Genomic DNA, 12,232 nt, shown 5'->3' with positions numbered 1-12,232 from the left:
CCTAAATCATCTCTCTCAAAGTTCCACAGATCTCTAGGGCATGGGCAAAAAGCCACCTGTCTCTTTGCTAAAGCACAGCAAGAGTCACTTTGGCTCCCATTCCCAAGAAGTTCCTCATCTCCATCTGAAACCACCTCAGCCTAGAATTCATTGTCCATATCACTATCAGCATTTTGATCAAAACCATTCAACAAGTCTCTGGGAAGTTCCAAACTTTCCCACATCTTCCTGTCTTCTTCTGAGCCCTCCAAACTGTCCAAAATCACTTCCACATTTTTAGGTATCTTTATAGCAGCACCCCACTCTCTGCGGTACCAATTTACTCTATTACCCATACCCAAGACTGGGTAATTTATAAAGGAAACAGGTTTAATTGAGTCACAGTTCAGCATGGTTGGGGCGGGGCATAGTCGGGGGGCCTCAGGAAACTTACAAACATGGTGGAAGGGAAAGCAAACACATCCTTCTTCACATGACAGCAGGAGAGAGAAGTGCCAAGCAAAGGGGTAAAAGGCCCTTATGAAACCATCAGGTCTCGTGAGATCTCACTCACTATCATGAGAATAGCATGGGTATAGCCATCCCCATGGTTCAATTACTTCCCACCGGGTCCCTCCCATGACACGTGGGGATTATGGCAACTACAGTTGAAGATGAGATTTTGCATGGGTACACAGCCAAACCATATCACATCCATAACACGGCTGGCTGGAAAAGAGCACAAGACCCATGGAAGAGAGGTAGCTAGTTCCTCTAAACCAGTGGTTCTCCATGGAACTCACCAGTTCTATCAAGATTACAAAAATCACATTAAGAGTCTGGGTTGAAAATGGTAGAAGCGTTAACAGCCAGCTAAGCCAGGGATCGTATGGAAAGAAACCTGGGTTCAAACACCAGCCCAGCCCTCTCTGGGTGATCCACAAGATAAGCCTCTTCTGGAAACTTGCTAATAATGCAAATCAAACCCCACCAAGGACCCACCGAATCTGAAACTCAGGCCCAATAATCTGGGGTTTAACAAGCCCTGCAGGTGATTTCCATGCATTTTAGTTTGGGAACCACTGATGTAATCTCAAGCATGGTTTTCAAATTGTGCAGCACAGCCCTGGCTTCCAGTGGGTTGAGATTCTGTATCTCCCATCAGGATTCACAGAGTCACACACAGTTTGTACTTTTTTCAATGTAGAGCAGGGTGTGGTGGCTCACACCTGTAATCCCAGTGCTTTGGGAGGTCAAGGTGGGAGGATCACTTGAGGTCAGGAGTTTGAGACCACTCTGGGCAACACAGTGAGACCTGGTCTCTACAAAAAAATATTAAATACAAATTAGCCAGGTATGGTGGCAAGTTCCTGTAGCCCCAGTTTCACAGGAGGCTGAGGCAGGAGGATCACTTGAGCCCGGGAGTTTGAGGCTGTAGTGAGGTGTGACTGTACAACTGCACTCCAGCCTGGGCATCAGAGAGACCCTGTCTCTAAAAATATTATTCAGATAAAAAATAAAAATAAAACGTAAAATGCTTTTGAAAGGTTGGCTTTAGCTGCAACTGGCAAAAACTCATCATTCTATCAAGATTTCAAAAATCACATTAGGAGGCTGGGTTGAAAATGGTAGAGGTGGAACAGCCAGCTAAGCCAGAGATTGTATGGAAAGAGACTTGGATTCAAACACCAACCCAGCCCTCTCTGGGCCTCGATTAGGAAAACCAAGTTTGAGGAGATGCTGCTGCTATCTAGAAAGGCTTCTCAGGCCTGGCACCGTGGCTCATGCCTGTAATTCCAGCATTTTGAGAGGCCGAAGACGGTGGACTGCCTGAGCCCAGGAGTTCCAGACCAGCCTGGCCAACATGGTGAAACCCCATCTCTATTAAAAACACAAAAATTAGCTGGGAGTGGTGGCGCACGCCCTTAATCCCAGCTACTCGGGAGGCTGAGGCATGAGAATCACTTCAACCCAGGAGGTGGAGGTTGCAGTGAGCCAAGATCATGCCACTGCACTCCAGCTAGACCCTGTCTAAAAATAAAAAAAAAAGAAAGGCTTCTCAATTGGCCAGAAGCTCTCCCTGCAGGGGCCACTGTTGGTCTTCCTTCAGGATGGGATCAGAGAAAGTTAAGATAAAGGAGAGTGCTCGTAAGAGCTTTCCTGAGCTCTTACTTTCACCGCCTCCTGGGGCAGAGGGAAACAGCTTTTTCTGATGCTATCCTTTACACTGAAGGTATACTCTACTAAAAGTTGAGAAATCAAAGATTTTAGAAAATAATTAATTGAAAATTTCCAAAGAGATAAGAGATAACAATAAGAGGCATCAGAGAAAGTAAGCGTGATACTTCCCAGCCTTTTTTTCTAAATGGTTGCTGGTGAGTTTCTTATCCATTAACCAAATATTTTTTAACTTTTTTCATATAGAAAAGCCTGCGTGTTTTAACAAGTCAACCACCTGAAGGGTACATGGAGAAAGTTAATTACCTCTCCCTCCTCACTGCTAATCTTAAACAATATTTAAGTTTTGGGTGTCCTTACACATCTTTCTCCAAGGTCATACACATAGGGCTTCTTTTTTGAAATCAGAAATAAGGCCAGGCACAGTGGCTCATGCCTGTAATCACAGCACTTCCGGAGGCCAAGGAGGGTGGATCACGAGGTCAGGAAATCAAGACCATCCTGGCTAACACAGTGAAACCCCGTCTCTACTAAAAATACAAAAATGTAGCCGGGCATGGTGGCGGGCGCCTGTAGTCCCAGCTACTTGGGAGGCTGAGGCAGGAGAATGGCGTGAACCCAGGAGGCGGAGCTTGCAGTGAGCCGAGATTGCGCCACTGCACTCCAGCCTGGGCGACAGAGCCAGACTCCGTCTCAAAAAAAAAAAAAAAAAAAAAAAAAATCAGAAATACGGTCATGCAACATACATATGATACTCTGCAACTAGCTTTTATGTATTATTTGTAATACATTATGCACAACCCTCACAAAATAATCCATACTATGTATGTACCTTATTTTATTCATTTTACTAATGAACATTTGTTGCTTCTAGCTTATTTACTGAAAAAAATCCTACAACAGACACCTTTACACACAGATCCTTATATGTCAATGTTTTTCCTAATGTAAAACAAGGCTGCAAATGTGGGATTGCTGGGTCACATAGCACGTGTGCTCCAAACTTTCACAGAAATGATCTGCTTTTCCCAAAGGTTGTAGCAATTCACACTTACATCAACGGTCTGAGAATTCCCACCCTGCCCCATTGAACAGAGAGTATTACCAACCTTTCAAAAGATGTATCAATTGGATGGACAGGAAATAATATGTTTTTAAATTTGCATTTCTCTGTCCACTAGGGAAGGTGAGAAGAGATGCAATAATTTGCATCCCTTCTTCTGGGAATTGCCTGGTCACATCCTTTTCTCATCTTTTTATAATGTTGTATTTCAGTTACTATTTCATCACATTCTCATCTCCCCACGCCCTACCCCACCCCCGCCCTGGCTACTAGATACACAAAGTACAAAAGAGTATCACCTCCTGGGAACACAATGTGTGGGCATTGTGAAGGCAGGGGATATCTTCTCAGCATAAAGTACATGGTAAATCCTCAAAAACATACACTGAATGAGTGAATAACATACGTAGGGAATTATGTTTGTTAAAACTGCAGCTAAAAGCGTAAAAAGAAAATACAAATGTTCATTCCCTGTTCTACATTTTCAGAACAGCATCAGTTTGACTGAAATTAAATTGTTGGTTAAGAGAAAAACAAAACCATGGTCTTGGCACTGTCTCTGAAACTCCACTGTGAAATGGGTGGCAAATGAGCCCAGTCCTAATTCACAGCTCTGGGTGACATATAAAGACTCTCACAATTAAAGCATTTTGTACCCAACCTTGTCCACCAGCTGTTACTCAAATGGCACCTGCCCCGAGCCAAAGATTGTCAGGGTGGTCAACACACAAGAGAGGTCTACCTTAAGCATGTTATCTTCCCCTCCTCCACCCTGACTTCTTTGCCTTTCTCCAGCTTATTGAGGAGGGGGTGTGGGCCCTGCAGGGGAAATTTGACAGAGTTCAGATTCCCTAACTCTTTGAACTTTAGGCAAAACATCTGGTCATACCCACCATTTATCCCTATTATTTGTAATAGTTATGTGTGGCTTATGTTTTAACTAGTCTCCTTATTAAATATAAAAGTAATACGATTAAAAAGTTCTGGGGAAAGCACTGTAATTAAAAAGGCACCAGTGGGTATGTTAAGCTGTAATTCCAGGCCTGCTTATTATGTTTTCCTTCTTGTCTTTAAAATTTTTGTACCTAATAAAAATAACTGAATTATTTAACTCTTTTTGAGTACTTCCTGTACTGGCCAACCACCACTCAAAATCATCAAGTAAACATTATGACTCAAAAGTTCTGGAGCAATAATGTCACAGATCACAAGTTGTAGACACTGTCTCAAGAGTCTGGACATGCCACACACACATCACAACACCACTACACAGACTGGTAAACAGACAGGCAAATTTCCAAAACACATACTCGTTTTCTAACTTTTTGAAGTTACAAAATCTTAAATGGAAAAAAATACAAGAATTTTGGTCAAACCATGCAGTTATGATAATAAGAATCAGGCTGGCCAGGTGCGGTGTCTCATGCCTGTAATCCCAGCACTCTGGGAGGCCGAGGCAGGTGGATCACCTGAGGTCAGGAGTTCGAGACCAGCCTGGCCAACGTGGTGAAACCCTGTCTCTACTAAAAATACAAACATTAGCTGGGCGTGGTGGTGCGTGCCTGTAGTCCCAGCTACTTGGAAGGCTGAGGTAACAGAGCAAGACTCCGTCTCAAAAAAAAAAAAAAAAAAAAAGAATCAGGCAAGAGGCAACAAAGCACAATGTATAACAATTTGTTGAGAGAGGCATTAAAAAACAAAGATAAATATTAAGGTAGTACACTTGGGAATAAAGATTGGAGGGTTTGCAATAAAGCTTCTCTTTTTTATTATGTAAGGTTTAACATGTATAAAATATATGTGGCATATATGTAGTTAGAAAGCATAATGCTAAAATGCATAAATACCTATTTAGATGCATAGATTTTTTTTCTGAGCATAGTTGGTAAAAATTTACATTATTCACCACCTGTAATCGTCCTTTACTGCTCTAGAGAACTAATGATGTTCTGGGAGTGAGGGGTGAAGGAGGGGAAATCAGGTTAATTTTGAGAGAGAAAAGAAAGATACTGACTAGAAAACAACATACCCACCTCTTCCTAAACCCTAATTTCACTGAAAACTACTCTAGGGAACAGTGTTTGGAAAAACCTGAATGAGTCAGCAGTAGGTGAATTAAAAACTACATATATAGCCTATGCCTGTACAGAATACCCCTAGTAACTCATTCGACAGTGTCAAGTTGTTAAAAGTTCGCTTTCTCTTTGGAGGTAGAAGCCCCACATCAATGCCAAAAAGAGACACCCTCTAATACTCTTTGGAATCTCCCTGATAACTTAAACGGTTACAAAGGCAGAAAGAAACCAGTGGCTTCCCCAATCTGAAGAGACCTGTTTCTGTGATTAAGGTACTCCCTCTAAGACTGGAAACTTAAAACGGATTGAGGCTTTCTGCAACTGATTTCTCTTCTAAATTAGCTATGCTAATTTTGGAAAAATGTATCTTGGGCTCTGGGTGTTTTCCACTATTCTAGTGCTCAATGAAAAAAAAAAAAGGCATTCGTGTAGGCATCCCTCTTCTCTCAAGGCCACTTGTCACACCCACCTCCATCCTCTGATTTTGCATACAGGTCCCAAATAAGCAATCAAGGTAGGTAAAATCTTGGCTGACATTCATATCGGAGACACTTTTGCAGGCCCTTCATGAAATGAATCAGGGAAAGAGCTGCCTAACACCTAACATCTCCAGGCACATCTCCCACAGGAGAGCCTCTCCCCTCCCTCTGCACACCTAACCCCCAACCCCAGAGGTTTCTGTAGTCCCTTCTAGCCTCTTCAATGAAGAAGACCCGAAGTGCCGACAAGACATCAATACTATGACATCATTTCGGAAACACTCCAAGGAGAACACGTTCCTGCTATTGGCTGCCTGTAGGTCGGCAAACACGCCCATGCCTTGTCCCGTCACAAAGCAGAGGTCACAGTCTATTTCAAAAAGTAAAGATTCCCCACTCCCGCTTCCCCCTCACTCCAGAGAGGTCGCTGCCTCCAAGCTTTGGAGAAGGGAGGTCAGCGTGCAACCTTACAATGCCACAACGCAACACACCCAGGTACTATTAAAGGAAAAGTAAGTGGTACTTACAGCACCAGGGCAATTTACGTGTATTTTGGGGTCCACTTCTCCAAGACATCATCCCTACCCAACCGTCTTTAATTATGTCTTTGGCAACGCCAACACTTCAGTTCATTCCTCTCTCATCTTCTGGAAAGAACCAGAAGTTTTCACTATGAGACACAGGAATTCTGGCCTAAGTTGTCCCAGCTCTTCACGGACAGCAAGAATCCAAGTTTCCCCACGCGTCACCTTAAGCCCCAACTTACGGAAACGCCCTCCTTTCCTCGCCTCCACGAGCTGCGAGAGCAGAACACGCAGCCGCGGGCGCTACTGCTGTCGCCGCCAAAGCCAAAGAGGAGACTGGAAGCTCAGGCTGGTCGGCGGCCTCGGGGCGACGACAGGCCAGGCCCTGGTCCCGATCCACGAACCAAGGCGCCTCCTCTCCCCCAGGAAGTGAGCTACCGCGCCCCTCGGAGCAGCAGGCGAGCCTGGGCACCGGGAGAACGCTCTACACTCGGCGCCCAACCCCGGGACGCCGCCAAGCGCACGGCTCCGGCTGAGAGCCGGGGCAGCGGTAGCTGCGTGGAAGAGGGGCGTGTTCCCTGAGCCTCGGAGCCCCAAGCCCGGTCCAGGCGGGACAGAGGAAGGCGGCAAGCCCAGCACGCTGTCCGTGACGGCGGCTCTCGGCCCCAAGCCCCGCCGGCTGGCGTGGCGACGCGCTGTAGTCCGCGCGCCCTTGCGGGGACTCAGCAGTCGTGCGCGCCTTGCGCGGCCGCCTCCGCGCCTGCCTCGGCGCGCAAACTTTCCCGGCGACAACCGATCAGGCCTCTCCGACTGGGGCGCGTGGCCCTCCCTGGGACCCAGAAACTGCTCGCCCCCTCCCCTCCGCAGTCAAGACCCACTGAAAATATGGCGCCCTCGAAAGTCGTTCCTCGGTCCCCTCAGGGATCCCGAAATACTCATCTCCAGGTCCCTCCAGCTTCCATTGGGCGCAAAATTTCAGCTTGTGGGACCGAGGAAGGAGAGGGAGCCGCTGAGTCTGTGTGAGGCCAGCCGCACTGGATGCAAAGCCTGTCCCCGCTCTCGGCCCGGCACTGCCCCTGTCGCTCAGCGGCCAGCAGTTCGCCCGTGGCGAGATTGCCAAGTAAAGGGCAGTCGTGGGATCGGCAGGTCTGAGTGTCCGGCAGTGGAGAAGGAACTCCGCACTGGCGGGCTGTCTTAGCCCAGAGCCTCGGCGGGAGACTTGTTTGCAAAGTGGCGCTGGAGTCCCGGCGGCCAGTGCTGGAATGAAGCCGCTCCGCCAGCGCCAACTCTCCTGGCGCGGGGGCCCGGCTGGGGTCGAGGGGACACTCTATGCAGGCGGGACCGCTTTTCAAAGCCCAGTTACCGGAAACCCAGCGAGAGCCCCGGAGAGGACTGGCTGCCCACCGCCAGGAATCCACTCTCTGGCGCCGGCTGCGAGGCTGTTTGCAAACCGCTGCCCCCGGGTCCAGTGCAGTGAAACATACATGTGCAATAGACAGGTGCATTAATTTCATTTTATTTTTATTTTCCTGCAAGAAGCCCTCCTAGACCATCAAATCTGGGAGCTTTACGGGTTTTTCCTGAATTGGCATCACTCACGAGAAGCAAAAGGGAGGAAAAAAAAAACCCCACATTTTCCTTCTGGAGAGGGGAGGGAAAAGACACGAGAAATTCATGCAACGTGCATGCAGCTGGAGGAAGAGGAAAACCCGAGTGAGCCGTGCGCCTTACCGGGGGATGCATTTACTGTCTCATTGCAGAGCGCCTGCCCGGGAGTGCAGCCCGCGTCCCCCCGCGCGCTGGGCGACCACTCCGCTCCCGCAGCCGCCTCAGCCGCTGCCGCCGCCGCTGGCTCCGGGCGCGGAACAAGAGCCGAGGGCGAGCGCGAGCGCACTGCCCGCGAGCGCTGGGAGGGCAGGAAGCGCGTCATCATTCGGGGACGGCGCGGCGCCGGTCTGGCCGCGGCGCCGCGCGGCACCGGGTTTGAGCCGCTAGTGAGGCTCAGGCGCCTCTCCTGGGTTTCTTCCCACGCAGGGTGATGCTGAAAGGGTCTGCGAGGGAAGGTGATGCACCGGCCGAGCCGTCACGGGGAAGGGAGGCTCTGGGTGACCCCGGCTTCCCAGAATTGGGGCTCTGCTGTGTAAAGGGGATGACTGGAGGACACAGCGTCTTGTGGGCTGGGGCCCCTAGGTCCGCATAGTGCCCTCTCGGGACCACTGGCCAGGTCCTGGGGGAAGCGAGGTGTGGCTGACTGGAGGGCCGTGGTGGGCGGTGGGGTCCTGCTGCGAAGCGGAGGGCCGTGACCCCAGGCGAGCCTGCTCCTTTCAGCACAAGGACCCTGAAACCTTGCTGGTCAGGGGTCACTTAGGAATTTAGAGAACGACTATAGGGATGAGTGGCGGTAGGGGCGTGCTCTGTTGATAAGAAGAAAATAATTCACTCCTGCTTGCCATGCCCTGAATAAAGTCAGTTATATACCTCTTACATTTACAGTCATTATTAGTAAATACTGTAAATACCATGGAACAATGTGAAGGTTATTCAAGGGGGTGAGGAGACAAAACACTATGTACCGTATGGTCCCGTTTTTAAAAACTGTGATTTGTGGAGAAATAAAAGACTGGATAGATAAACACCAATAAGTCTCTCAGTGATTGGTGGAATTGTGAGTAATTTTACTTTTTTATTTATCTGTAAGGGACACATTAGTAATTAAAAAAAAAAAAAAAAAAAGAACAAGAATTAGCCATGACCCCTTTACTCCTAGCACTTTGGGAGGCCAAAGCAGGAAGATCTCAAGCCCAAGGAGTTTAAGATCGGCCTGGGCAATATAGCGAGACCCTATCTCTGCAACAAAAAATTAAAAATTAGCCGGGTGTGGGGGCGCATACCTGTAGTCCCAGCTACTGGGGAGAATGGTGGGAGGATCGCTTGAGCCCTGGAGCTCGGGGGCTGCATGAGCGGTGATCCTACCACTGCACTCCAGCCTGGATGACAGAGCGGGACTCTGTCTCAAAAAAAAAAAAAAAAAAGGAAAGACGACATTATTTCCATCCCAATACAGAATGACCAGGAAATAGGTAGCAAATCTATCTATTCAGTTACTCAAATGGAACTGCTGGCAACTTTTTAGTGTTTCTCAGAGAGAGAAACTGCTGTCACCATAAACCGGAGAGTGAATTGATTTTGTAAATTGAAATTATTTTGAATAAGTCCATTGGAACATTGGATAAGGCTGGACATTCTGTGAGAACAATACCCTGTCCTTAACCAGGCCGATGAACCGGATTGTATCATAACAGCAAAGATAACCTTAGGGTGCAACTTTGTAACTTATTGCAGAAAATAAACTGTAAAGCTAACAAAGTATACATTATCAATGCACAGTGAGAGAACCAATTACTTGGCAACTTGAGAAAGTCCTAAAAATTGCAGGGCACAATTTCTCATTGTACAGGTAAAGTATTTTTGTTCACCACACCTTTTTAAATATTCACCAGTCTGACAGAATAACTAGTGGTGGCAGCAAGCCACCTCAGGGGTTGATTAAAAAGTACATGTTTATTGATTTCTGTACGAGCCTGGTAATAAGCTCACTAAATTAATGCCACCTAAATTGTTCCTTGGTTTACTAACAAAGAATAACCATATTTTTATGGTCCAAATGCCAGGTTTACATAACAGGCTCATCAAGAAGGAGAGGAAAAAATGGTTGCAACTAAAGTGATTTTCCCCTTTCACTTAGTCCTCCTTTCATAGGGCCCAATAACTTCCTATCAAGCATCTCAAAATCTTTCTGACACCTGGATTTCAAGATTTTCCATTACTTAATGCATCCTCCTGAAAGTATCCCCACACTTTTCCACTACCCATCAGCGGGAAAGCATTCAGTATTAGAAGCTACATTCCATGAGAGCAAGAACCTCATCTGTATCTCTGTGCCTGAAGGAGCCTGGCACATGGTATTTAATAAGTACTCAATAAAAACCTGCTTTATGAAAATAGCCTTATTTGCTCACTACCTATTTTACTAGTTCCTGAGATATTTGAAAAGTTATCTCTCCTATTAGAGTGTCAGCATAATTCTGGGATGCTGAGATCCTGTAGAGTTATAGCCTTGGTTTGGTTCAGTTACTTTTCAAAGTTCTAGCTAAATCCTAAGGCATTCACAAGGGTGCGGTGCAGGTGTCTGAATATTTGTGCATTAATAAGCCAAACAGCACTATTGTGTGGCTTTCCAAGGTCAATTAAATTCTTTCCCCTGGTGAGAAAGAACATCAGCCTTAGAACTCAGCTTTAGTTCTAGCTTCAAACCAATTGGCTTTGGACACTTCTTAATTTTACAGCTCCTGGTTTTTCTAACCACTCTTAGGGCTCCAAAAACCATTTACGGTTTTTTTTTAGAGAAATCAAATAACCATTCTATGTCCTAGCATTATATTTTTCAAAAATTTCCCCAGTAGAAGTAAAAGCAATTTTACCAGTAACCTTTACTAACTTTTCTGAAATTGAGATGCCTCCCTAGACCTAAAAGGAGTTATTTCTAAATTTAGAGGCAGCTACTAGTAGTCTCTGTCTTTATTCAGAGTGATCATAGTTCATTGTAGACCAGCAAAAAAAAAAAAAAATCTAACTTTTTTTAACAAGATTGCATTTTGGGGCTTCGTCTCTACCCGCAGAGGAAAACAGGATGGGAGATAAAATATTCCATCTAAGCAATTTCTCAAGCCTTTACAGCCTCTTACTTCTGCGCAGCATCTTAAATAACAAAATAAATACACTTTGTATGAATAAAGAGTGGAACATTTGGAGAGGTAAGTCAAAGAGATAGCTTCCAAGTCACTTGTAATAAATATATCTGGAACGAAAAACCATTTTCTTCACAAGTTAGATTTGTAATTACCAAATTAGACATTGCTTGGTGCTAAAGAGCTGGATGCTGAGAGATTGCCCCTCTCCTCCCATTGCACTGAGCCTTAACCTCCTGAATTCCTGTCGAGCACTTGTAGGTATCTGGGGTCGCTTTGCTCAGCTTTCATAGCTGAGCAAACTCAACTGTGTCCATGTTGAAAAAATAAAAGAAATTCCACCAAATATTTTGTTCTACTTTATTTATAAGAGAATATTTTGTGCCATAATAAAATATTTTAAAGGGCTCCCTTGATACAATACACCAACAGTTCATGATTTCCTCTTTCAAAAATGTTTGTATCCTTTCCTGAGAGCAAGGTAGGTAGGAACCACATTTTCTCAAAATTGTCCATCATTCAGAACCAGAGATGAAAAGAAGACACTTAGGCTTCTATTGTAATTTGATATCTTTAGGTTTGTAGAAATCTCTCTACCTCTTTTCTGATAAGTTTTAGGAGAGTATACTAACCAAAAATTACAGGAGGAAATATTATCTGAGTTGTAGTACAGCATATAGTTCATAAGTTATTTTTAATTTATTTGAAAAGCAAATATTTGACATTTTGCAAAAATTAATATATTTTAGCTTTTTAGTTATCTCAAAGCATAGGACCTCATTTCATTTCTAACTATTCAGGCTAGCATGACAGATACAGATTTAAATGTCCTATTTAAAAGAGGAAATTGGGCTGGGCATGATGGCTTATGCTTGCAATCCTAGCACTTTGAGAGGCCAAGATGGGAGGATCGCATGAGGCCAGGAGGTCGAGACCAGCCTGGTCAACATAACAAGACCTTACCTCTTTTTTTTTTTTTTTTTAAGGAAAAAGGAGGCTGGGCACGGTGGCTCACACCTGTAATCCCAGCACTTTGGGAGGCCAAGGCAGGCAGATCACGTGAGGTCAAGAGTTCAAGACCAGCTTGACCAACGTAGGGAAACCCCATCTCTATTTTTAAAAATGCAAAAATTAGCTGGGTGCGTTGGCACATGCCTGTAATCCCAGCTACTTGGGAGGCTGAGGC

At 45.7% G+C, this 12,232-nt stretch overlaps 1 protein-coding gene and 1 pseudogene across 2 annotated transcripts in view; one reads left to right on the top strand and one right to left on the bottom strand.

Annotated features, from left to right (window-relative positions):
* TLN2 (talin 2) overlaps positions 1-8,141 on the bottom strand; it is a 460,005-nt gene extending 451,864 nt beyond the window's left edge. For both annotated transcript variants that reach the window (XM_030814511.1, XM_030814513.1), the window contains exon 1: positions 8,030-8,141. The gene's annotated coding sequence lies outside the window, so the exon portion shown is untranslated. The remainder of the gene's footprint in view (positions 1-8,029) is intronic.
* On the top strand, positions 6,036-6,834 carry LOC101176420 (annotated as a pseudogene).
* Positions 8,142-12,232: the final 4,091 nt, after the last annotated feature.

This window comes from Nomascus leucogenys, chromosome 6 (assembly GCF_006542625.1).
Source record: "Nomascus leucogenys isolate Asia chromosome 6, Asia_NLE_v1, whole genome shotgun sequence".
Classification (NCBI taxonomy): domain Eukaryota; kingdom Metazoa; phylum Chordata; class Mammalia; order Primates; family Hylobatidae; genus Nomascus; species Nomascus leucogenys.
The sequence above is the reverse complement of the archived record's forward strand: the minus strand, read 5'-3'. Positions and strand labels throughout refer to the sequence as shown.